This window comes from Podarcis vaucheri (assembly GCF_965113315.1).
Source record: "Podarcis vaucheri genome assembly, chromosome: W".
NCBI lineage: Eukaryota > Metazoa > Chordata > Lepidosauria > Squamata > Lacertidae > Podarcis > Podarcis vaucheri.
In genome coordinates, this window is record NC_138757.1 from 18898156 (window position 1) to 18924425 (window position 26270).

Below are 26270 nucleotides of genomic sequence, written 5' to 3' on the forward strand. Positions count from 1 at the left end.
TCTTCATCCTGGAGAAGAGTGACTAGTGGGGTGCCACAGGGTTCTGTCTTATTCAACATCTTTATCAACGACTTGGATGATGGACTCAAGGGCATCCTGATCAAATTTGCAGATGACACCTGTCAGGGGATGATTAGCTGCTTGTGCTTAAAATTGTGCCCCCTCAGAGTTTGTGCGGCTCCACAAACCTCTGTGTGTGACAGAGCTCCTCAGACATGTCTGCTCTAGTCACTAGTAGAGTCTGACAGTGGCTGCCTGCGGAAACGTTTCCAGCAAAGAAGCTCCTTAACGGAAACGCGTCTCCTGGACTCACGACGTGGCAGCTTCCGGCGAAGAATGGGTCTCCCTACAGTTGCTTCTGACACCTCCCCGCTATTTTCGCTGGACGTGTCTCTCACCCCTTTCTCTCCCCTGCTGTTTCCTGCCTGGGCTGCTGCGTCTCTCTCAGCATTACTGAGATCCTCCTCCAGAGACCCCTCGCTCCCCCTGCTGGTCCCTGCTTTGGCTGCTGACTCTCTCCCAGTCTCTGGGAGCCCTACCAACTCCCTTTCCTCTGATGTCAGTTCCCTGACATCCACCTCCCCTCCAGGGCCCCCTTCCCCCCCGCCCCTACTCTCTCCTCTGGGCGGTGAGGAGCTGAAACCCCGAAAAGAATCCTCTTCATCTTCAGACGTCTCGAACATTTCCCTCCATCGGTTTTCGTTCCGGCTCGCTGAATCCTCCTCCGCCTCGGAATCAGAGAACCCCTCCAACTCTTCTTCTTCGTCGGTGGTGGCAAAGTATTCCCTCCGGAACCTCGCCACTGGCTGAGGTTTACGAGGGAATCTCTGATGAAAAGTTTCTATCAAAACCTCGTCATCTACATCCTCTGCCATGACCCAGGTGTTTTCCGACTCCGGCTCCCCTTCCCACATTACCAAATACTCTACTTGATCTCCCTTCCACCTGGAATCGAGAATCTCCGCTACATGGTAGCTGTGTTCTTTTTCCTCCATAGCTGGTCCCCTATTGACCCTCCCTTCTCTGTCCCCTTTATACGGTGACAGCAACGACCTGTGGAACACTGGGTGCAGCTTCATGTGGTTCGGTAACCGGAGTCTGAAAGCCACTGGGTTGACCTGCTGCGTGACTTCAAATGGGCCCAGCCTTTTGGGTCTTAACTTCTTACAACCCCCTTTGAATGGTAACCCTTGGGTGGACAGCCACACCTGGTCCCCCACCCTAATGCTTTCCCCTTCCCTTCTGGTTTTGTCTGCCTGCCTCTTATATTCCTCCTTCGCCCTGTTTAAATTAAGTTGGAGCTGGCGATGGATCGCTTCCATTTCTTCAACGAACTGTTCTGCAGCTGGAACGCTCCAGTTCTCCCCTTCCCCCCCTGGGAAGGCTCGGGGATGACACCCGTGATTAGCCAAAAAGGGGGCTCATCCCCGTGGACACGTTCTCTGCATTGTTGTAGGCAAATTCTGCCAACGCCAGCTTCTCCACCCAATCATTCTCTCTGTCATTCACATAACACCTCAAATATTGCTGGAGGACACCATTAGCTCTTTCCGCCTGCCCGTTGGTTTCTGGATGACGGGCAGTTGAGAAATTCACCTCTACATGCAATAAGCTCATGAGCTTCCTCCAGAACCTGGAAGTAAATTGTTTCCCTCGGTCAGAAACCACCCTCAAGGGGGCGCCATGCAGCCTAAACACATTTTCCACAAACAATTTAGCGGTTTCTTCCGCTGTGACCGCATGTGAGCAGGCTATAAAGTGGGCCATCTTGGTTAACAGGTCTACCACAACCATGATGGCTGTTTTCCCTCTGGACCTTGGCAGATCAGTCATGAAATCTATTGCCACTGCCTCCCATGGCCTTTCCGGCGTGGGTAGTGGTTCTAATAAACCTGCCGGTGCCCGCCTCTCCCCCTTGGCTCGTTGGCATTGGTCACACCCTCTCACATACTCCCGCACATCTTCCCTGACCTTGGGCCACCAGAATTCCCTGGTAACCAGCCACATGGTTTTGTGTTGCCCAAAATGCCCTGCTGTGGGGCTATCGTGCAGTTGCTTGAGTACCTTTTCCCTCAATTCCCCTTCAGGTATATATAACGCTCCCTTGTAGTACAACGCCCCGTTTCTCTCCTCAAAACCCCCGGGTTTGTCTCCCTCCCTCCTGAGACCCCTGAGTTTGTCCTGGGCGTATTCATCCTGCACCGTTCCCTCTACCAGTTCCCTTTGCCCCACCAATGCCGCCCCACACACCCAGCGGTCCTCGGGAATGACATGGGTCTCTTCGGGTGCACCCTCCCCCTCCAAATATTCAGGTTTGCGTGAGAGAGCGTCCGCCCTAACGTTCTCTGGGCCTGGCACGTAACAAATCTCAAAGTTAAATTTGGAGAACTCCTGGGCCCATCTCAACTGCCGTTGGTTGAGCACTCGCGCAGTTCTCCAATACTCTAGATTCTTATGGTCCGTGCACACTTGCACCTTATGTTGTGCACCAATTAGCAGGTGCCTCCATCTCCGGAAAGCCTCATGAATCGCAAGAAGTTCCCGGTCGTACACCGTGTAGTTCCTCTCGGATTTGTTCAGCTTTCGCGAAAAGAAGGCACACGGTCGCCACTCTGACTCCTCCTTCCCCGGCTGCAGAAGAAGCACCGCCCCTATGGCTCTGTCAGAAGCGTCTGTTTCGGCCCTCAGCTTTTTTTGTAAATCCACATGCAGAAGTTGTTCATCAGAGGCGAAGGCCCTTTTCAGTTCCTCAAACGCTCGCTCCGCCTCCCCCGTCCAAACAAACTTCTTTTTACTGCTGAGACAGTCCGTGATGGGCGCCGTCAGGTGGGCGAAGTTTCGGATGAACTTACGATAAAAGTTTCCAAACCCTAGGAACCTCTGCACATCCTTCTTGGTTTTGGGTGTTTTCCATTCCAGCACTGCTTGAACCTTGCCGGGGTCCATGGCCAACCCCTTGTCTGACAAGCGGTACCCCAGGAATTCCACCTCCTTGGTATGAAACTGACACTTCTCCAGTTTCACCCACAGCCTGTTGGCTTGCAGCCTGCTCAACACTTCTCTGACGTCTCTCACATGTTGCTCCTCATTCTCCGAATACACCAACACGTCATCTAAGAAGGCCACGCAATTCTTGTAGAGCAAAGGCCCCAGTACGTGGTTCATGAAGGCTTGAAAACACGCGGAGCCTGTTTGTAATCCAAAAGGCATAACGAGGTATTCAAATGCCCCCAAAGGGGTGAACATGGTGGTCTTCCATTCATCCCCTTTCCTTATACGTATCAGGTTGTACGCCCCCCTTAGGTCCAGCTTTGTAAAAATCTTTCCTTTCCGCACCCTGGTCAAAATATCATCAATCCTGGGCATAGGAAAAGCCGCCGGCTCTGTCACTGCATTTAACTGCCGGAAATCACATACAAGTCTCGGCTTGTCCGTGTGCTTTTTATCCACAAAAAACACTGGGCTACCCCCCGCTGCCTTGGACTCTCTGATGAAGCCTCTCTTCAGGTTCTTGTCAATGAACTCTCGCAACTGCTGCATTTCCCTGTCTGACATGGCATACAACTTGCCTACAGGAAGCTGTGCTCCAGGGAGTAAATTGATCTGGCAATCAAAGGGCCTATGCGGGGGTAGTTGGTCAGCTTCCTTCTCGCTGAACATGTCGCTGAGATCAGCATACTGTGGTGGCACCTTCCCCTTCTCCATTACTTCAGTCCCTGCCAGGGTGGCTTGGGCCCCTGCTGACCCCTTTTCCCCCCTGCAGTGTTCTAAGCAATGTGCTGAACCGAAGGAAACCACTCTTTGATGCCAGCCCACCAGCGGATCATGTAGGGCTAGCCAGCTCATTCCCAAAATAATGGGAGCGCCTCCCAAGGTGGCCACATTAAACGCTATCAGTTCTGTGTGCCTTGCCATCAGGGGTCGAACCCAGTCTCGCGCCCCCTTCTCAAGATGCCCAATTACGAAAGCAACTCGTGATTCCTCATCAGGGAACTCATCAAACTGCACATTAAGGGCATATTGCATCTCTGTCCTAAAGGCATGGTAATCCTTGGGGTCCCCCCCAAACTTCTGCACCAATCCTGGTACCTTTCTGGGGAACTGAGTGGTTCTCCCCTTTTTGTCTGCATCCTGAGCCCTTCTCTCCTCGAGCCTCGCCGTCTGCAGCGCAAGTTGGACCTCCAGAGCTTGATACCTTTCTTCCAAGCTTGGACCAGCTCCAACCCCTGCCTCTCCGGTTCCGGCTGGGTTGCTCATGATGCTTTCTCCTGCACAGGCAGCGTACAGAGACTGTCAGACTGCTGTCAGGGGATGATTAGCTGCTTGTGCTTAAAATTGTGCCCCCTCAGAGTTTGTGCGGCTCCACAAACCTCTGTGTGTGACAGAGCTCCTCAGACATGTCTGCTCTAGTCACTAGTAGAGTCTGACAGTGGCTGCCTGCGGAAACGTTTCCAGCAAAGAAGCTCCTTAACGGAAACGCGTCTCCTGGACTCACGACGTGGCAGCTTCCGGCGAAGAATGGGTCTCCCTACAGTTGCTTCTGACACCTCCCCGCTATTTTCGCTGGACGTGTCTCTCACCCCTTTCTCTCCCCTGCTGTTTCCTGCCTGGGCTGCTGCGTCTCTCTCAGCATTACTGAGATCCTCCTCCAGAGACCCCTCGCTCCCCCTGCTGATCCCTGCTTTGGCTGCTGACTCTCTCCCAGTCTCTGGGAGCCCTACCAACTCCCTTTCCTCTGATGTCAGTTCCCTGACAACACCAAACTGGGAGGGGTGGCTAACACCCCAGAGGACAGGATCACACTTCAAAACGACCTTGACAGATTAGAGAACTGGGCAAAAATAAACAAGATGAATTTTAACAGGGAGAAATGTAAAGTATTGCACTTGGGCAAAAAAAATGAGAGGCACAAATACAAGATGGGTGACACCTGGCTTGAGAGCAGTACATGTGAAAAGGATCTAGGAGTCTTGGTTGACCACAAACCTGACATGAGCCAACAGTGTGACGCGGCAGCTAAAAAAGCCAATGCAATTCTGGGCCTCATCAATAGGAGTATAGCATCTAGATCAAGGGAAGTAATAGTGCCACTGTATTCTGCTCTGGTCAGACCACACCTGGAGTACTATGTCCAGTTCTGGGCACCACAATTCAAGAAGGACACTGACAAACTGGAACGTGTCCAGAGGAGGGCAACCAAAATGGTCAAAGGCCTGGAAACGATGCCTTATGAGGAACGGCTAAGGGAGCTGGGCATGTTTAGCCTGGAGAAGAGGAGGTTAAGGGGTGATATGATAGCCATGTTCACATATATAAAAGGATGTCACATAGAGGAGGGAGAAAGGTTGTTTTCTGCTGCTCCGGAGAAGCGGACACGGAGCAATGGATCCAAACTACAAGAAAGAAGATTCCACCTAAACATTAGGAAGAACTTCCTGACAGTAAGAGCTGTTCGACAGTGGAATTTGCTGCCAAGGAGTGTGGTGGAGTCTCCTTCTTTGGAGGTCTTTAAGCAGAGGCTTGACAACCATATGTCAGGAGTGCTCTGATGGTGTTTCCTGCTTGGCAGGGGGTTGGACTCGATGGCCCTTGTGGTCTCTTCCAACTCTATGATTCTATGATTCTATGATTCTATGATTCTATGATTCTATGATTCTATGATTCTATGATTCTATGATTCTATGACTCTTCTACTACCCCTTTCCACGCCAATTTAATGGATGGCGCCTGTTCCCCAAGCATGCTCCCTACGCCTCAGGACCTTGGGGAAGACCAGGGAGCTAAGGGTGGTTTCCTGCGCAACTTTGCTCTGGAGACTTCATGGCAGGGAGATGGGGCGGCTGTCAGCCCTCTCTAGTTCTTTAATTTCCCATCCCCTCAGAGGATCGACCCAGGCTACATTTATACCTCCCGTTCCACTATCAGTAGGAGGTTGCCAAATAACCAGCCGGTGACTATGGCAACGGACACCTTCCAAACCATGTGGTGCAGTGTTGACAACATCAGCCAGGAGCTCCAGGTGCTGAACACCCACCTAACCGATCTCTCGCACTACTTTAGCACACTGCCTCATCCTAGCGATGCTCCTCAGAATGGCCCCGAATATTATGGCTGAAGAGACCGAGATCGCCCAACCTTTCTAGATCAGGCCTTGTGTGCTTGGACCCATGTCAGACCTTGACTGGGAGGCACAAAAGCATATTTCTTGTCAGGGAACAGCTCTTCCCCATTATGCACCCATAGCTGTGAACAGCCAGGGAAGAGACTGTGGCGACCTTGTGCATTCATAATCCCTAGGTACTAGGCTGCGATCGCGTGACTTGGGGGAATGCTTGGAACCACCAGATTAATATGTCTACTTTACTCAATTTGATACTTCTATTGCCATACCACTTTGAATCAAAAAGCAATGCTGGAAGTTGTCTCCAGTGGTGTACGTGTGCAACCTTTGGCAGTAAAAAGTGTCTCTTCAAATGCACAGAGCAGTCTTCTTTTATTTTAGCCATGTCTCAGCAAGTGCCATGCATATTAAAACACTGGCGATCCTTCCAAACAATATCTTGAGAATTTAGAACAGTAGCCCTGTCCATGATAATAGTCCAACCATATTTTTCCGTGTATAAGAGAAGGGTTTTTAACCAAAAAAAAAGGTTTAAAATTGAGGGCTCGTCTTATATACGGGTAGTGCTGAGGGGTGTTTTCTTAATTTGGAATACCCCAAAATAGGGGGCATCTTATACATGGGGGCGTCTTATAGACGGGAAAATACTCTGTATTGTGTTACATGTTCTATAGGATAAGGGTCGGTGGGTTGATCTGCGTGGGTTCTGCATTATTCAGACTTGAGAGCAAGAAACTTTTGAGCCCAGGAGCAACTAATAGTTCTACAAGTCTCTCAGTTGCTTTGCTGTCTTAAATTCATAAAGAATGGTGAAAGTTAAACTAGGGGTTGGGAACTAAATTGGTTCTCGGACACCAGAAAGAGTTGGGATGGCAGGGAGGACATAGATAGGAAATAAAATAAAGATTTTGCTGCAGGGGGTGTGGGGTTCTGGAATGAGTTGTCCCTCTCACTTCCATTCCCTGCAGAAAATGGACCTTCACAGTCGGTCCAATGTAACAGTCTATGTTCCCTATAGTTATAGTTGTTCTGAAGTCATGGAGACAAGCTCCTAAAAGCATGGGGAGGCAAACTAAGGTCCGGGGCCCGGATGTGGTCCAATCGCCTTCTCAATCCGGCCCATGGACGGTCCAGGAATCAGCGTGTTTTGACATGAGTAGAATGTGTCCTTTTATTGAAAATGCATCTCTGGGTTATTTGTGGGGCATAGGAATTCGTTCAGCCCCCCACAAGGTCTGAGGGACAGTGGACTGGCCCCCTGCTGAAAAAGTTTGCTGACCCTTGCCTAAAAGGCAAAGATGCATGTAGACTGCTATAGATGAAGAGAGACTTTCCTCTTCCTTCTGCCAGTTTATGAAGAGTTCCGACTTACACTTTCACGGGCTTTTTCCTCATACAAACCTTTGCCTCTTCAGTTGGGAGCCTCCAGGCACCATACATTTCTGTCTATAAGACGCCCCCTTGTATTAGACCCCCCCTCTATTTTGGGGACTCAGTTTTAAGAAAATGAGGGGAGATGGCCCAAAGTTGTTGAGCTTCTCCCCCCATGCAGCTACGGGCAGGAAACTCCCTATCTAGGGAGTGTGTCCCGCACAGCAGCATTGGGGGAAGTTACGCTCCTGTCAACTGACGGGTGGGTGCGCCGCTTCCCCCCTCCCCCATGCCACTATCCATGTATTGGACGACCCCCATTTTTGGACACAATTTTTGAGTCAAAAAACCTCGTCTAACACACGGAAAAATACGGTCATACGAAAGAGAGACTGAGTGGTATTTCCCCTCCTTCCAAAAAGTTGTCTTCCTAAAAGCTGGCATTGCAACATGGTTCACAGGCCTCCCAGATCCTGTTCGTTGATGCCAGCACTTCGGCATGCCTTTGCTTCTTGTGCTTGGCTTTGTGTTTGCTTTTTAAATGACCATCTTTCCTTTCCAAGCGATTGGCTTAGGTGATCTTGCTCTGCTTCAGGGAAAGGTGTGTGTGGTTTTTTCATGGTCATCCGTATGTTGTTGGACTCCATCCACAATACACAAAGCACAACAGGCTGAATGATAATCACTCTGAAAATTTTACTGGTTATTTCCTATCGCAAAGGTCTAGTCCACTATGTGCAACCTACACAGTTCATATGCACGGTGTATATAACCTAGGGGCTAATTCCAATATTAATACATTTTTTCTTTTCATGTATTTTCGTACTGCTTCTTCTCGTAAGTTCCTGTATAACACAAACCTTAGGTAAGACTAGAAAAGTCCCCAAGGTATTGAAAACAACACAGCTGATGTAGACTGCTGGCATAAGCTGGTTGCTAACTTGGGCAGAACAAGGTTTCTGGATCTCTCCCTGAAGGGCTTCCTCCCTTCCTCGGCTGATACTAGATGTCACGGAGCCAGCTGCGACAGCTCCTGAGTTGGATGAGGAGGAGCGAGAGGGGCTGCAGAAGAGGAAGCACTGGAAGGTGTGGGAGAGCAAGGGGAGGTGGAGGTTGGGCTGCCTGATGTTAGGGAGCCCCAGCACCACTCCAGTTCTAGCACAGAGGAAGAGGGCACACCACTTTTAGCCGCTCAGGACAGGAGGGGGTTAAAGCGTAGGGAACGACACAGACGTATGAGATTACCCAGATTGCTTTGCTGGAGGTGGAGCCGAAAACCCGTACTCCCAGGATCTGCTGCCGATGACTCGGACACGTGAAAAGATGCTCTGTACTTTGTAAATAATTGTACAATAAAGACTGTAAATACCACTGCCGTCAAGCCGAGGGATTTATTGCGAAGGGCAAACCTCCCTCCTTTACACTAGATTGTCAATGTGTATAACAGGTACATAAGTAATTGTACATGAATAATTGAGATATCTTGGACTAGCCCTTTGCGATAGGAAATAACCAGTAAAATTTTCAGTTATTTTGTTAATCTTTTTTTAATTGATTTGACATTTTCAAAACAAATTTCCAATATCAATACTAAACATTCATTTTTTTTCAATCCCCCCCTTGACTTCCCTCAGCTTCCATTTCTGGTTTATTACGTCAAATGAAACATTCTGCTGTTTGTATATAATACTATGTTATCACATTGTTATATTTCTTGTTTGGTGTAAATAAAGTTGTAAATGTTTATTTGGGTCTGCATAAAAGGCGGATCTACACGGATCCTCATGGATCCTCCACTTTTTAAAAAATAATTCCAACAAATGCAGTGTCAAATCACACCTAGAAGGCACGCCTACAATCTGGACTATAAAAAACGTGGATCCAACACTTTGCCGCGCTGCAGCACCATAAAAACATGGATCCGAGGCACGGATCCTCATGAATTCATATTATTTTTATATTGAAACAAAATAAAAACATCATGATACTGTAGACCACATCTTAGACTGTAGGCAGAACCAAAAAAATCACGCATACACGATTTCGTGGTGCCGCAGTGGCGCAAAAACATGGTTAAAAAACACGGATCCTCATGAATCCTCATGATTTTTGAACTAGATCAGCCCAAACTCACTTTCAAATTACACATCATGTCCAGGGGCACGACATCCACCACAGAAATCACGGATCCATGGCTTCCTGGCCACACCATGGCCCAAAAACGTGGTTTTCAAGAACGGATCCTCATGGATCCTCACACTTTTTGCATTGGGCCAACCCAAACTCACCGTCAAATCACACATCATAGCCAGGGGCACAGCCTACACCACAAAAAACTCAGATCCACGCCTGCCTGGCCACGCCCTGGCCCAAAAACGTGGTTCCGAAGCACGGATCCTCATGAATCCTCATGATTTTTGCACAAGACCAGCCCAAAGTCACCGTCAGATCTAACATCATGGCCATGGGCACAGCATCCAGCACAAAAATCACAGATCCACGGCTTCCTGGCCACTCCATGGCCCAAAAACGTGGTTCCGAAGCACGGATCCTCATGGATCTTCACGCTTTTTGCATTGGGCCACCCCAAACTCACAGTCAAATCACACATCATAGCCAGGAGCACAGACTGCACCACAAAAATCACAGACCCACAACTTCCTGGCAACACCATGGACCAAAAACGTGGTTTTGAAGGACGGATCCTCATGGATCCTAACACTTTTTGCATTGGGCCACCCTAAACTCACCATCATATCACACATCATGTCCAGGGGCACAGCTGCACCACAAAAGACTAGGATCCACGGTTATCTGGCAACGCCATGGACCAAAAACTTGGTTTTGAAGGTCGGATCCTCACGGATCCTAACGCTTTTTTCATTGGGCCAACCAAAACTCAATGGCAAATCACATATCATAGCCATGGGTACAGCCTACACAACAAAAAACTCGGATCCACGGTTATATGGCAACGCCATGGACTAAAAACGTGGTTTTGAAGCATGGATCCTCATGGATCCTCATTATTTTTGCACTAGATCAGCCCAAAGTCAACATTAGATCAAACATCATGGCCAGGGGCACAGCATCCACCACAAAAATCACGGATCCACGGCTACCTGACCACTCCGTGGCCCAAAAAGGTGGTTTTGAAGCACGGATCCTCATGGATCCTCAAGCTTTTTGTATTGGGCCAACCCAAACTCACTGTCAAATCACATATCATGGCCAGGGGCACAGCATCCACCAAAAAAATCATGGATCCACGGCTTCCTGGCAAATCCATGGCCCAAAAACGTGGTTTTCAAGAACGGATCCTCATGGATCCTCACACTTTTTGCATTGGGCCAACCCAAACTCACCGTCAAATCACACATCATAGCCAGGGGCACAGCCTACACCACAAAAAACTCGGATCCACACCTGCCTGGCCACGCCGTGGCCCAAAAACGTGGTTCCGAAGCACGGATCCTCATGAATCCTCATGATTTTTGCACAAGACCAGCCCAAAGTCACCGTCAGATCTAACATCATGGCCATGGGCACAGCATCCACCACAAAAATCACAAATCCATGGCTTCCTGGCCATACCATGGCCAAAAAACGTGGTTCCGAACCATGGATCCTCATGGATCTTCACGCTTTTTGCATTGGGCCACCCCAAACTCACTGTCAAATCACACATCATAGCCAGGAGCACAGCCTGCACCACAAAAAACTCGGATCCACGACTTCCTGGAAAATCCATGGCCTGAAAACGTGGTTTTGAAGCACGGATCCTCATGGATCCTCACGGTTTTTGCATTGGGCCATCCCAAACTCACCGTCAAATCACACATCATGTCCAGGGGCAGAGCCTGCACCACAAAAAACTCGGATCCACGGCTTCCTGGCCACTCCAAGGCCCAAAAACTTGGTTTTGAAGCACGGATCCTCATGGATCATCACGCTTTTTGCACTAGATCAGCCCAAACTCACCATCAAATCACACATCATGTCCAGGGGCACTGCCTGCACCACGAAAAACTCGGATCCACGGCTTCCTGGCCACTCCAAGGCCCAAAAACGTGGTTTTGAAGCACGGATCCTCATGGATCCTCATGCTTTTTGCATTGGGCCAACCCAAACTCACTGTCAAATCACACGTCATAGCCAGGAGCAGAGCCTGCACCATAAAAATTATGGATCCACGGCTTCCTGGCAACGCCATGGCCCAAAAACGTAGTTTTGAGGCACAGATCCTAAAGGATCCTCACTCTTTTCGCATTGGGGCTCCCCAAACTCACCATCAAATCACACATCATAGCCATGGGCACAGCCTGCACCACAAAAATCATGAGTTGCTCTACAAAAATCACAAAAATCCCCTTACCTGCACTGTTAATGTCACCACTGCAATATTATTATTAGAGCCGATAGGAGAATATATGACTACCGTATTTTTCGCTCTATAGGACACACTTTTTACCCTCCAAAAATTAAGGGGAAATGTGTGTGCGTCCTATGGAGTGAATGCAGGCTCCTTGGCTTCAGCGATAGCAACACGAAGCCTCCGAAGCGCAGAGGGAGCGCTCCCTCCGGACTCTGGAGGCTACACGTTGCTTTCGCTGAAGCCTGGAGAGCGAGAGGGGTCGGTGCACACTGATCCCTCTTGCTCTCCAGGCTTTGCTTCGCTTGAGAGGCACTGCACAATGTTTCCTCTCTGCGCAGCGCCCCTTCAATGAAGCTGGAGGAGAATCCAATAATGAAGTCATGTTCTTGGGGGACAGGGGGTGGGCTGGTGTGAAGGACTCCCTGATCCAGAATGGGGTAACTGTGCCCCTGAAGGACCAGGTGCACAGCCTGGGAGTCATTTTGGACTCACAGCTGTCCATGGACGCACAGGTCAATTCTGTATCCAGGGCAGCTGTCTACCAGCTCCATCTGGTACGCAGGCTGAGACCCTACCTGCCGGAGACTGCCTCACTAGAGTGGTGCATGCTCTGGTTATCTCCTGCTTGGACTACTGCAATGTGCTCTACTTGGGGCTACCTTTGAAGGTGACCCAGAAACTACAACTAATCCAGAACGCAGCAGCTAGTCTGGTGACTGGGAGTGGCCACCAAGACCATATAACATATGTCCTGAAAGACTTACATTGGCTCCCAGTACATTTCTGAGCACAATTCAAAGTGTTGGTGCTGACCTTTAAAGCCCTAAACGGCCTCGATGCAATATACCTGAAGGAGCATAATAGATGCCTTTCTTGCCTCCAGGGTGATCATGGCCAAAGAGCTAGGTCACAATGGAACAATTTTCCCACTTACCGTACTTGCCACTTCATGCAGATATGTCAAAGATTGCCAGTGCAAGCTCTGAAGAACTATTTGAGATTTGGAGTGCTAAAGAAAGGTGTTTTGATTATTCCAGTAAATGACAGAGAAGTCCACTGGAAACTGATAGTAATCATTTTTAAAAGGAAGACCATGCTCTATCTAGATTCCAAACATGGATTGAACCACTCTGTGATTGATGCAATAACATCCTTCTTAGCATGTTTGTATAAGATGGATTCAAAATATCCCTATAGTTTTGCGGCTGATCATTTTTTGCACCAACTGATATACCCAGGCAAGGTACCATAATTCCAGTGACTACGGTCCTTGCACATGTACCATTGCCCATCTGATTGCTTCTGCTGCCCAATTACAGTTCATACAAAAGGATATGGCTGCCATTAGACCCTGGATTGCAAAAGAAATAATACAGTACTGTGGGAAAACCTATTTTGAAGGACAAGACAAATATTTTCAAGTGGAAATTGATGCTGTTCCTCCCAAGAAGAGACAAATCTTGAACGAGAGTTACATTACTGTGTCTCGATCATGCCCAGAGGGATGGAAGGATACACTAACCTGTTGCTCAGATATCCTTGTTTGAAGGCTGCTGGTCACTATGTTTCTTGAAGGAAGGGTGCAGGAGGCCCAGTGGTGACCTAACTATGGCTTACTGTGAAGGAAACTGCAAGGACTGGTACCACTGCTTTCGCATAGGCATTGATTCAAAAGATCTTCCAGAGGTTTTTGTGTGTCCAGACTGTCAATCCACTGTGGCCAAATAGATTTTGAAACTGCGAACTGTCATATTCCACAGGTTGGTATAATACAGCAAAATCCAAACATATAGTTTTCATCATCATGGCAGGGATGGTCCTTTTCCATAGAATTCTTATTTATGGAGTTAGTTTTTATATCCTGCTTTTCTCTACTTGAAGGAGTCTCAAAGTGGCTAAAAATCTCCTTTCCCTTCCACCCCCACAACAGACACCTTGTGAGGTGAGTGGGGCTGAGAGAGTTCAGAGAGAAGTGTGACTGGCCCAAGGTCACCCAGCAGCTGCATGTGGAGGAGCGGGGAAGCGAACCCAGCTCACCATATTAGAGTCCACCGCTCTTAACTACCACACCACAGAAACGTATCTCTTAAAACTCTGGAGCAAGCTGTTCAGTTCAGCCTCATAGTGATACTGATTTGTTGAGGGAAGGTTGGTGATGAGCAAGATCTTTTCCCATTTCCCAACACAGAGACCACAGAGCAGTTTCTTTTGGGGGCTGAACCTGCAGAGTGTTTCTGTTCAGAATTTCCGTGGCAGAAATTGGCTAAGTGCCTTTATAAACATTCAGCTTCTCAAATCGAACCCCATCATGAAACTTTCAGGTGTAGCTGTTGGAGGTGGAGGGCAGAGAAGGTGCTAGTCCTTACCTCCCTCCTCCCAGCCTATCATTGCCCAATGGGCTGAATTTCAGGGCTTTTGCATGTAAAGGGCAAGCTTGTTCTTTACTTGTTTAGACTCTTTAAACTTGGAAACAGATATTTGGCTCCATGACCAAAATGACCCAAAGGGTCATGTGATGGGATGATGAGCTGCTTGTGCGTAAAATCGTAGTCCCTCAGAGTTTGTTCAAGTCCACAAACCTCTGTCTGTGACGGAGCCCCTCAGACATGGCTGCTCTAGTCACTTGCAGATTCCAACAGTGGTTGCTTTCGGAATCGCTTCCAGCATAAAAGCTCCTTAACGGAAACACGTCTTCTGGACTCGCGGCGTGACAGTTTCCGGTGAGGAGTGGGTCTCCCTATGGGAGGTTCAGAAACCTCCCCACTGTTCTCGCTGGACGTGTCCCTGAGCCCTCCCTCTTGCTCGCTTTCCCTCATAGACCCACCTCTCCCCCTGCTGGTTCCTGCTTCAGCTGCTGAGTCTCTCCCAGCCTCCATGAGCACTTCCACCACCTGTTCCTCCGATGGCAGTTCCCTGACAGGTCAGCTTCTAGAGGACTGGAAAGATCATACTTGTACTTCCCCTACCCTCAGCCCTAACTCCGTTGAGTATTTTTTGTTATGAGACTGAGTGTTTGGGGCTGATGCTGTAGCATTCTTGTCTGGGGGCTTGATGGAAAAACAGAAAAGTGACCCTCACCTAACTCTCCAATGCCCTTCAACAAGAATGCTGTAGGAAATATTGCTAAGCCCAAAGGGAGGCAAGAATTTGCTTCAGCTCACCTTGTTAATGGCAGAGCAAAAGCTATCTGTGTATCATTCTCAATCAGTCTACTTTCAGGACTGATTTTAGAACCCTCTTATATCAGGCCACATGGTCACTGGAGGTGGCCCCATCATGCAAACATGACTATCCACACAGGGACCATCTATTTTTGTTTTTTCCCCCCTGATACTGGATTTTAAGTTACAGTTACATCTTTTAAAACAGCTGTCAGTATATCACACTGTATTCCACTTGCCTTCCAAAGGAACACGTGGCTCTCCCCACATAGCGGGTTAGGTTGAGACTGCTGATCCAAAGTAATCAGTAATTTTTACAGTAATTACAATCCTGCTTTCCCTTGTACCAGCTTACCTTGACTTCAGTAAGGCCTTTGAAAAGGTCCCCCATGATATTATTGCAAAACAACTAGTAAAATGTGGGCTAGACAAAGCTACTGCTAGGTGGATTTGTAATTGGTTGATGGGCTGAACCCAAAGAGTGCTCATCAGTGGCTCACCTTCATCCTGGAAAAAAATGACTACTGGGGTTCCACAAGGTTCTGTCCTGGGCCTGGTGCTATTCAATATTTTTATAAATGATTTGGATGATGGAATAGAGGGTGTGCTAATCAAATTTGCAAATGACTGCAAACTGGGAGGGGTTGCTAATACACCAGAGGACAGGGTCAGAATTCAAAATGGCCTGAATAGCCTAGAGAGCTGGGCCAAAACCAACAATATGGAGTTCAATAGGGAGAAATGTAAGGTACTGCACCTGGATAGAAAAAATGAAACGCACAGGTGGGGGACACTTGGCTTGACAACAGTACCTGTGAAAGGGATCTGGGAGTCTTAGTCGACCACAAGCTGAATATGAGTCAACAGTGTGATGTGGCAGCTAAGAATGCCAATGCAATTCTGGGCTGCATCAATAGGAGTATAGTGTCTAGATCAAGTGAAGGAATGCTACCACACTATTCTGGTTGGTTGGTCAGACCACACCTGAAATACTGTGTCCAGTTGAAGAAGGATATTGTCAAGTTGGAGCATGTCCAGAGGAGGGTGACCAAAATGTAAAAGGTCTGGAATTCAAGCCCTATGAGGAGAGACTTAGGGAGCTGGATTTGTTTAATCTAGAGAAGAGAAGATTAAGGAGTGACATGATAGCCATGTTTAAATATTTGAAGGGATGTCATGTTGAAGAGGGAGCAAGCTTGTTTTCTGCTGTTCTAGAGACTAGGATGCAGAATAATGGATTCAAACTATGGGAAAAGAGATTCCACCTGGGCGTGGTAATCCAGTCAGGGAAAAAGGGAGGCATACTATGTTTAGGGCACCGTTTCCAGCCCCTTCCCCTTTTCGGGGTGAGCATAGTGGATCCTAAAAAGGGCTGCTCAGTCATGGATACAGCTGCTGAGATGCTCAATGGCCTCATTCCTTGAGTCAGAACGACTGACCGCCCATGTGTCGGTTCATGACTAGGGGCTTCACATTCCTGCCACAGTAGCCATTTAGTGATCGCCATGGGGGGGAGGGTTTTGGGGGGTTGGGTTGGGTTTTTGGAAGATGCCTGTGCGTGAATTTGTTTTATGTGTGTAGATCAGTGTGTGCTGACCAAGTAGGGCTCTGTTCTGATGGCATGGAGTAGCCACGACAAATTGGTAGATTCCTATCTGCTGCAGCCTTCACCCGCGTTGTAACATATCACTTGTTATCATCCACTTGTTCTGCCGTTGAGGATTTCTTGGATCATTCTTTGTCTAGCTCCTTCCCTGTTATGTACTAAGCTTGGATCCTAGAACAATAGGCAAGTAGGATCCTAGAATGCAAGAACTGATTGGCTTGCAGGAAAAGACCAATCAGGCTCCAGGAGGGAAGCAGAATCAGCCAATCAGACGGGACTCATTGTGTAAATATCAAGCCTGAGGTTTGGGGTAAAATTCAGCCACTGTTTTACAAGCTGCAATAAAGAGCATGAAATCACTACAGGACTCTGAGCATATTTAATTTTCTTTGACCTTACCAACTTGGGAGACCCTGCTGGGAGTACGGGATTCCCAACGGCTTCGCTCACAAGGGTCATAGGAATGTGCAAGCCCACTCACCATGACAAGTGAGAGAACTGAGATAGATTGCACTGAGCCCTGGTTCTCATTAGACAAAGCGTTCCACCAAAAAGGCTCTGGCTCTGGTTGAGGACAGCTGGATAGGTTTTGGGCCAGGGACCACCAGTAGGTTGCTGTTAGATGAGCGTCACACTCGGGGGGTGTATTGGAAGATAATTCCCACAGATAAGAAAGGTCACAGACTGTTTAGGGCTTTAAAGATTAGCACCAAAACATTGAACCTGATTCGATACTCCGCCTGGAGCCAATCCAGCTGATGAACAACCAACTGAATGTGGGCTCTCCACGAAGTCCAAGTAAGAACTCATGCATCTGCATTTTAGACCATTTGGAGTTTCTGGAGCAGTCTCAAGGGTAGCCCTGCATATTTCTCACTCTCTCGCATTTATACCCTGCTCTCCCCGGCTCAGGTGTACAGCAAGTTAAAGTAGTCTAGCCTGCAGGTGACTACTGCATGGATCACCACGGCTAGGTTGGAAAGGGACAGGTATTGTACTGATCGCCTAACCTGACATAGATTCAAAAATTCCAGTTTGGCTACATTTGTGACCAATGCCTCCATAGAGACAGAAGCATCCAGGATCACACCGGGACTCCTGATAGCGGCTACAGGTGACTATTGCGCCGCATTAAGAGCTGGGAGCTGGCAAACCAAACTGAAATTATTCTGGCCCAGCCATTGGACGCCCATCTTTAATGGATAGAGATTCAGCCGACTCAGTTTCCTCCATCCCAGCACACCCACCTAAAAATTGGCCAATATATCCAGGGTAGCATCTGGCAGTAGATCCATGATGTTTGTGGTCAGATCTGTGGTTATGTACAAGATATTTGAATAAAGGGTGAATTTGGGGTTCCCGAATGCAAAAAGTGTGATGATCCATGAGGATCCGTGCTTCAAAACCATGTTTTTGAGCCATGGAGTGGCCAGGAAGCTGTGGATCCGTGTTTTTTGTGGTGCAGGCTGTGCCCATGGCCATGATGTGTGATTTGACGGTGAGTTTGGGTTGGCCAATGGAAAATGCATGAGGATCCATTAGGATCCATGCTTTGAAACCACGTTTTTGGGCCACAGTATGGCCAGGAACCCGTGGATCCGGGTTTTTTGTGGTGCAAGCTGTGTCCCATGGCATGAAGTGTGATTTGACAGTGATTTAGGGGTGGCCCAGTGCAATAAGTGTGAGGATCCACGAGGATCCGTGCTTCAAAACTACATTTTTGGGCTACGGTGTCGCCAGGAAGCCATGGATCCGTGATTTTTGTGGTGCAGGTTGTGCCCCTGGCCATGATGTGTGATTTGATGGTGAGTTTGGGCTGATCTAATGCAAAAAGCATGAGGATCCATGAGGATCCGTGCTTTAAAACCACATTTTTGGTCCACGGTGTTGCCAGGCAGGTGTGGATCCGAGTTTTTTGTTGTGCAGGCTGTGCCCCCTGGTATGATATGTGATTTGACAGTGAGTTTGGGTTGGCCCAATGCAAAAAGCGTGAGGATCCATGAGGATCCGTGCTTCGGAACCACAATTTTGGGCCATGGAGTGGCCAGGAAGCCGTGGATCCGAGTTTTTTGTGGTGCAGGCTGTGCCCCTGGACATGATGTGTGATTTGACAGTGAGTTTGGGCTGATCTAGTGCAAAAAGCGTGAGGATCCATGAGGATCCGTGCTTCGGAACCACGTTTTTGGGCCATGGGGTGGCCAGGAAGCTGTGGATCCGAGTTTTTTGTGGTGCAGGCTGTGCCCCTGGACATGATGTGTGATTTGACGGTGAGTTTGGGGTGGCCCAATGCAAAAAGCATGAGGATCCATGAGGATCCGTGCTTCAAAACCACGTTTTTGGGCCATGGAGTGGCCAGGAAGCCGTGGATCCGAGTTTTCTGTGGTGCAGGCTGTGCCCCTGGACATGATGTGTGATTTGACGGTGAGTTTGGGGTGGCTCAATGCAAAAACCGTGAGGATCCATGAGGATCCGTGCTTCAAAACCACGTTTTTGGGCCATGGAGTGGCCAGGAAGCCGTGGATCTGAGTTTTCTGTGGTGCAGGCTGTGCCCCTGTGAATGATGTGTGATTTGATGGTGAGTTTGGGCTGATCTAGTGAAAAAAGCGTGAGGATCCATGAGGATCCGTGCTTCAAAACCACATTTTTGGGCCTTGGAGTGGCGAGGAAGCCGTGGATCCGAGTTTTCTGTGGTGCAGGCTCTGCCCCTGGACATGATGTGTGATTTGACTGTGAGTATGGGTGTGGCCCAATGCAAAAAGCGTGATGATCCATGAGGATCCGTTCTTGAAAACCACGTTTTTGGGCCACGGTTTCGCCAGGAAGCCGTGGATCCGTGATTTTTGTGGTCGATGCTGTGCCCCTGGCCATGATCTTTGATCTGATGGTGACTTTGGGCTGATCTAGTGCAAAAATCATGAGGATCCATGAGGATCCGTGTTTTTTAACCATGTTTTTGCGCCCCTGCGCCCCCCCGAAACAGTGGATGCGTGATTTTTTTGATGCTTTCTACAGAGTAAGACATGGTCTACAATATCATGGTGGTTTTATTTAATTTGGATGAAAAAATCATATGAATTCACGAGGATCCGTGTAGATCCGCCTTTTACCTTTTTCCGCAAGAAAGCAAGGGCGAAACCAAGCAACGTGAGCCGCGCTCGCTGTAGGCCGCAGCTGGGGGGGGACCCCTGGGGAGCCCCAACAAATGTCCCGTTGTCTACAGCAACTCTGGAGAATTACTGCCAAAACAGCTGTTTAAATTGCTCCCATCAGCTGCTTGGCGGGAGGCTTAAAAGTAGTTGGCGGATAACCGGTAGCGGCCACGTGGGCTAAAGCAAACGGAGGGTAAGGTAATAAAAGAAGGGGTTAAGACGGTTTTGCGGTAATATTAGTAACTCTGCTGCAGCGGGGCGCAGGGGATCACAAATAGACACACACTCCCCCAGCACACACAGTGGCGAAACCAACTTCGGACTGTTTGCACTTGCGCGCGAAATGAGCGGGGCTAGCCAGAAAAGGATACTTTTTGTGTTTGTGTTTGTGTTTGTGTGTGTAACCAGGCACTAGGAGTGGGGGGAGACAGCAGACTAGCAGATTTGGAAATAGAAAATTAGGAACCCCCTGCTTAACAACCCTGAAATTAAACCGAACACCAGAAGTGGGGGGGGGGGGAATAGGGAAGTTAGCTCAACGAAAAGTAAACTGAAGCAATTTACATCCAAGCAAAGATCCAAACTCTCCCAGTACTCCAATCACAAGGAATTAGCTCCGATAGCAATAAATAGCCCCCCCCCCCACTCTAAGCCTTGCGAAATACTTCCCTGGCTTCTGCAGACAGCAAGGAGGTTAGACCTGTTGACTCGCGATGGGACGACAAAAAGTGAGAGCTGGAGGCTGGCGCCGCAGCAATTTAGGCTGCAGTACACGCCCCCTTGAAGGCACCTGGTTGGGTGCTTGGCCGAGGGCACCAGCCAGGTGAGTGGGATGCAGGGGGCAAATGCCCCCTGCTTGAGGCGGAGTCCGGCTCCCGGCCACAACCACTCCCCTCTCTTGCAGGGAGGAGAGTCTTTGCAAAGGCATATGTGGAACATTACAAAGAACAAGTTCATTTTCTGCAAGTACTGCTTCTTAAAGTTGTCACGTCTGACACTTGTATTTGTAAAGACATACGTGAAACACAAAAAAGCTTCTATTTGGACATTAAAGGTAAAGGTACCCCTGCCCGAACGGGCCAGTCTTGACAGACTCTGGGGTTTGTGCGCCCATCTCACTCAAGAGGCCGGGGGCCAGCGCTGTCCGGAGACACTTCCGGGTCACGTGGCCAGCGTGACAAAGCTGCATCTGGCGAGCCAGCGCAGCACACGGAACGCCGTTTACCTTCCCGCTGGTAAGCGGTCCCTATTTATCTACTTGCACCCGGGGGTGCTTTCGAACTGCTAGGTTGGCAGGCGCTGGGACCGAGCAGCGGGAGCGCACCCCGCCGCGGGGATTCGAACCGCCGACCTTTTGATCGGCAAGCCCTAGGCGCTGAGGCTTTTACCCACAGCGCCACCCGCGTCCCTAATTGGACATTACGTACGTATATAAGAACTATTTGTATTTCCTGTTCAAAATGTTGGTCTTTAATTGCTTCTACTTAATTTGATAATGTGAAAAGAGGTGTGTTTATATGATGTATAAATAATTCATATAGTTAAACACAGCCAGGAACTGATATACACCCGAATAAATTTGCTTTATTTCCTGTTGGGCAGCGGCCGCAGACACATTGCAGGCTCAGAATTCTATCCCAGCCAATGTCAAGCAATGTGGCCTTTTCTGAAAGTGAGCCTCCATGGTTTTACTAGCGCTCCTTGCCTCGATTTTCGAGGTGCCTTGTCTCCTTGCCTTAGTCCGCCGCCTGGTTTCTGATACGCTTTCCAACATCGCCCCAAAGCAATTACTTTGGCAATACCACCAACTGATGAGTTAATCTCACACCTTTAAGCTCGAAAGGGGGGGGGGGTGGCCCAAAGGGCCAAAATAAATGTGTTAATGTGTACCTCTGGAAATCCTTCAGTGCGCTTCTAATAGGGAAGTTATGGTAACCTGTTGCTTTATGAAACTGAGGATTTTGCAAGTCGCCCCCCGCCATTGGGGCAGGAATACAGTCGTACCTCCGCTTATGTATCCCTCTGGATACGTAAACTTCGGGATGCGAACACGGCAAACCCGGAAGTATTTTTATGGGTTTCACCGCACACAAATGTGCAGAAGTGCTAAACTGTGCCTTGCGCATGCGCAGAAGCGGTCTTCTGGTTGCGACTTCCTTGGAACGCGGCCAGACCTCCAGAATGGAACCCTTTCGCAACTGGAGGTACAGCTAATTTAGGGTTACCAGACGTCCTCGTTTCCCGGGGACAATTCCTGGATTTGCGAATAAGTCCCCGGACAAATTCCATCCCTGGAATGTCCCCGGATGTCATCTAATGTCCCCAGGAAACGCAGCTGCAGCAGTCTCAGCAGCCTGGAGCAGTTGGCTCTGGCTGGCTTCAAGAGCTGCTCAGAAGTCCCCATATGATGGTGGTGCAAGGGCTCTAAGATGAAGCTTCCAGGCTGCCTCCACCTTCCCTGACCCCAGCAACTAAGCTGTGAAGGGAGGCTTCACACTGCCTATCAGAGTTTGCATGCAAGCAGGAGGGGGCAGGGATCTCTCAGTTAGGCAACGGGAAGCCTCCCTTCCCAGCTGAGGGATCCCCACCCCCTCCTGCTTGCAGGCAAGTAGGGACAGGATTGCGGCTGCTCCGATGGGAAGGGAGACATCATGCTGCCCGAGCCTCACGGCTGCTGCCACTCTCGGCCCTCCTTCTCCACCTTCCATGCCTGACCCACCGTGCACCACTTCCCCACCACCACTGAAGAACCAACAACTCAGGGGCTGCCCAGGCTCATGGAGAAAGGAGATGGAAGCCTCGGAGGAAGCGGAAACATGGCGGTTGAGGTCAAGGCGGCAGCCACCCCTTTGCCACCTCCATCACTGCAGCATCAACGTCCAGAACGTGTAGTATTTATTTACTTATTTACTTATTTAATTAAAGTGTCCCCAGATTCATTGGAGAGGGAAAAAAAGGTAACCTTAATTGTGAATCACAAAGATGCAGCTCACGACACGTAACACAGGTTCCCGACATGCACACTAACACAATGTAACAGCACACGGGAATCCAAGCTTAGTCGACAGATATGGGTGAGCATCAAACGTGAATCGGCACAAAGGGCCAGTCCTTACTGCGCATGTGTATTAAACATAAAATGAGGTGATGATGTGCACCAGGCATAGGCAAACTCAGCCCTCCGGACGTTTTGGGACTACAACTCCCATCATCCCTAACTAACAGGACCAGTGGTCAGGAGTGATGGGAACTGTAGTCCCAAAACATCTGGAGGGCCAAGTTTGGCCATGCCTGATCTAGGGCACAATGATCTTTGTTTCTTTTTTCTTTTTTTGAAAAAAAAAATTATTAACAATTTCAACATAGCAAATTATCCAAACAAATCATCTTCCTTGTTCCCCCTCATTTCCCCCCCCACCTCCCCAACAAACCCTCCCTCCCTCCCCCCTACCACTTCCCTCAGCTCCTCTTTGATTTCTTATCCAATGTTAACTTCTGCATATTATAAAACTGTATACATCCTTATATTATCTGTCTTCTATGTTATCCCTCAATAAATTTGTGTATGTTTATTCAAAACCTGCCAGGGATTCCAATTCATTTTGGGGTTTTTTTTAGATAATTTATAAATGGTTCCCATTCTTCTTTGAAGTCACAGTTGTCATTGTCTTGTAGTTTGCATGTCAATTTCGCCAGTTCTGCATAGTTCATCAATTTCTCTTGCCACTGTTCTTTTGTCGGGGTTTCCTCATTCTTCCATCCTTGTGCAATCAAGACTCTTGCCGCTGTTGTAGTATATATAAAGGTAAAGGTACCCCTGCCCGAACGGGCCAGTCTTGACAGACTGTGGGGTTTGTGCGCCCATCTCACATTTATTGGCCGGGGGCCAGCGCTGTCCGGGGACACTTCCGGGTCACGTGGCCAGCGTGACATCGCTGCTCTGGCGAGCCAGAGCCGCACACGGAACGCCGTTTACCTTCCCGCTGGTAAGCGGTACCTATTTATCTACTTGCACCCGGAGGTGCTTTCGAACTGCTAGGTTGGCAGGCGCTGGGACCGAACAGCGGGAGCGCACCCCGCCGCGGGGATTCGAACCGCCGACCTTTCGATCGGCAAGCCCTAGGCGTTGAGGCTTTAGCCCACAGCGCCACCCGCGTCCCTGTAGTATATATACCGGTAAATAAATTCTTTATTTTCCTTGGCAGGTCTTTTCCTACAATTCCTAACAAAAATGCTTCTTTTTTTTTTTACAAATGTTAATTTAAACATTTTCTTCAACTCATTATATATCATTTCCCAAAAAAATTTTATTTCTCTGCGTTCCCACCACATATGGTAAAAAGTCCCTTCTTTTTCCTTACACTTCCAACATATGTTAGACACGGTTTTGTACATTCTTGCAATCTGTACTGGTGTTATATACCATCTATACATCATTTTCATATAATTTTCTTTCAAAAGAGAACAATCTGTAAATTTCAAATCTGTTCTCCACAATTTTTCCCAATCCTCAAATTGTATATTATGCCCTATATCTTGTGCCCATTTGATCATGACCGATTTCACCTCCTCATCTTTTGTTTCCCATTCTAGCAGAATGCTATATGCACCCTTCAGCAACTTCACTTTCCCTTCTATCACTTCCTTTTGAAATCTAGTAGTATAACTAAATCCTTTCTTGCTGTCTTCTTTGTATATCTCGTGTAATTGCCTGTAATGTAACCAACTCTGAAAATGATCTTTTATTTCCTACTCTTTTAGCTTCCATTTTCCTTCTTGGTCCTTTAGTAAATCACTGTATGCAAGGCATTTTCCTTTTTTACCAAGTGGCTTGAGCAGCAAAACCTCAAGTGGTGAGAGCTACCAAGGTGTCTTCTGTTCTATTAAACCTTTATATCTTATTGGTGTTTCACAACTTTATGACTTGTTGCAGGACCTTAGCCAGACCTTAGCAGAGTATACACAGAGTTCACGAAAGCAATTGGTTGCAGGCAGGATGGACAAAGCAGGAACCAGTAACTTGTTCCTTATAGGTGTTTATTATCTATAACTCTAGGGAGAATATTTTTTGGATCTTCCACTGTAATCACCAAATCATCAGCATATACTTTCAATTTAAACTCTCGTTTCCCAGTTTTTATCCCAGTAATCTCTTTATCTGCTCTTATATTTCTGGCAAGTACTTCCAGCACCAGAATGAACAACAGCGGTGATAATGGACAACCTTGTCTGGTTCCTTTTTGTATCTTGCACTCATCCGTTATCACCTGATTTACAATTAATTTTGCTTTTTGTTCTGAATAAATTGCTTGTATTCCTTTTAAAAAATTAGATCCACATTTTATTTCTTCAAATAACGTTGTCATAAATTTCCAAGAGAAATTGTGAAAAGCTTTTCTGGCATCTATAAACATCATTACTGCTTTCTTTTCATTTTTAACCTCCAGGTACTCTATTACATTCAAGATGTTTCTTATATTATCCTTCATTTGTTTATCTGGAAGGAAACCTGCTTGATCCTGGTGTATATACTCATTTAATATTTTTTTCAATCTATTACTTAAATGTTTGCAAATAATTTAGAATCATTGTTTAACAATGAGATAGTAATAATATAATAATAATAATAAATTTTATTTATATCCCGCACTCCCCAGCCGAAGCCGGGCTTAGGGCGGCTAACAACAATCAAATAATGCAGCATTATAAAAACATCTCATTCTAAAAATTAATTAAAATCAAATTGATGGCAACCATTAAGCAAAATTCTGTGCAGATTGCCAGAGGAGGGAGTCAGGCTGCGCCCTGACCAAAGGCCTGGTGGAACAGCTCTGTCTTGCAGGCCCTGCGGAAAGATGTCAGGTCCCGCAGGGCCCTAGTCTCTTGTGACAGAGTGTTCCACCAGATTGGAGCCGCAGCCGAAAAAGCCCTGGCTCTAGTTGAGGCCAGCCTAACATCTCTGAGGCCTGGGACCTTCAAGATGTTTTTATTTGCAGACCGTAAGTTCCTCTGTGGGACATACCAGGAGAGGCGGTCCCGTAGGTACGGGGGTCCTAGGCCGTATAGGGCTTTAAAGGTTAAAACCAGCACCTTAAACCTGATCCTGTACTCCACCGGGAGCCAGTGCAGCTGGTACAGTACCGGATTAATGTGATCTCGCAGCGAAGACCCCATAAGGAGTCTCGCCGCAGCATTCTGCACCCGCTGGAGTTTCTGGGTCAGTCTCAAGGGCAGCCCCACGTAGAGCGAGTTACAATAATCCAGTCTGGAGGTGACCGTCGCGTGGATCACAGTGGCTAGGTCAGGGCGAGAGAGATAAGGAGCCAAATGCTTAGCTTGGCGGAGATGAAAAAATGCCGCCTTTGTTATAGCTGTAATCTGCGCCTCCATAGAGAGGGAGGTATCGAAGATTACACCCGAACTCTTAACGGACGGTGCTGGCACTAATTGCGCCCCCGCAAGAGATGGGAGTTGCCTCCTCAATCCC

The 26270-nt window shown here is 48.1% G+C and overlaps 1 protein-coding gene and 2 long non-coding RNA genes across 3 annotated transcripts in view; 1 reads left to right on the forward strand and 2 right to left on the reverse strand.

The window, feature by feature from the left end:
- The window catches only part of LOC309523335, a 134790-nt gene extending 134193 nt beyond the window's left edge, over positions 1-597 (reverse strand). The window contains exon 1 of the long non-coding RNA XR_014215305.1: positions 579-597. This is a non-coding gene — a long non-coding RNA (uncharacterized lncRNA). The remainder of the gene's footprint in view (positions 1-578) is intronic.
- The window catches only part of LOC309523338, an 892159-nt gene that overhangs the window by 664728 nt on the left and 201161 nt on the right, over positions 1-26270 (reverse strand). The window lies entirely within an intron of this gene.
- LOC309523311 (uncharacterized protein) overlaps positions 1-26270 on the forward strand; it is a 299624-nt gene that overhangs the window by 220562 nt on the left and 52792 nt on the right. The gene's annotated exons all lie outside the window — the stretch shown is intronic.